Raw genomic sequence first — 1,171 nt, forward strand, 5'->3', positions numbered from 1 at the left:
TCCCCTGAACTAATGAATTTGCCAATATAAAGCACATATAATTCTTTGGAATATGTCTGTCATTTGAAATTACAAGAATACTGAGCCACTTTTGTCTACTTTGAGTCAGACATCTAAACACCTTCTGTTCCCAGACTCTTGGACTTGGGCTATACTTTCTTATATCAAATAATTTGTATTTGTCACATATCCAGGTAGACTATAAGCTCTCCAAGGGTAAGGACAGTATCACATTAATTTTTAAGTGCCATAGACTACCCAGAATGGTGTTTAGCAAAAAGTAAATGCCCACAAATATTAAATGGCACTGTCTTTAGAAACTGAGAATGTTTCTTTTTCTTTGTGAGAATTTTTCAAATATTTTATTTTTGCCACCTTGTTGCATCTGAATTACTTCCTTGAACCTGAATAGATTTTATATCTACTACTTGACTGCTGAGCTTTTTTTCTCCTACAAAATTTGCTGCTTTATTATATTTGTACTTTCTAGTTTTTTATCCTGATGTGCATTTCTACTTTTAAATTCTTATACCAGTGTGCATTTCTTATTTTCCTTTCTACTAATTGTTGAACCTCCCCCTTTTCAACCTATTTCAGGGTTCCTTTATCACATATCATTTGACAATATATTTTCCTGTACCTGATTGTGTCATATGCCGGGTAGTTTCCTAAGCATTGTCTAGATCTTTTAAGAGAAAATAAGCTTTTTGAGGGCAAGCATTGTACACCTGTTTTGTACAACTTCCTAATGTAGCTGTCCTGATCCTTAGTCTACTTTCTAGAAATTCATATATATTATATATATTTATTTTACATATACATTTAGAACTGCAAATGCTATGTGTAAGATATATAACCTTTTAATTCACTAATGAACCTTGCCACTCAGTGTTGCAAACTGATGAAACCTTTTTTTGATAAATATTCTCTAAGAACAAGAATAATCTCCTTAACATTTTTCAAATTTCAATATGTGCACAATGAATTATGATGAAATCCTGGCATGCATGTCCCAATGAACTGTTGCAGGTATACTCACAAGAGAGATGGACCAAGTGACTGATCCTGGGCTTCCATGAACAGAACCTCAGTGGACCCTTCCATAAATATCACATTGTAAAGGCAAGACACTGAAACTTAAGACTGAGGAATGAGGGGTGGGGGGTAGAAG

General features: G+C 34.0%; 1 protein-coding gene across 2 annotated transcripts in view; it reads left to right on the forward strand.

Moving 5' to 3' along the window:
* The window catches only part of LOC147824446 (3',5'-cyclic-AMP phosphodiesterase 4D-like), a 483,409-nt gene that overhangs the window by 175,474 nt on the left and 306,764 nt on the right, over positions 1-1,171 (forward strand). The window lies entirely within an intron of this gene.

Source organism: Heterocephalus glaber, unplaced genomic scaffold, assembly GCF_053883595.1.
Source record: "Heterocephalus glaber isolate CG9 unplaced genomic scaffold, H.glaber_assembly_v1.0 deba00001543, whole genome shotgun sequence".
NCBI classification, from domain to species: domain Eukaryota; kingdom Metazoa; phylum Chordata; class Mammalia; order Rodentia; family Bathyergidae; genus Heterocephalus; species Heterocephalus glaber.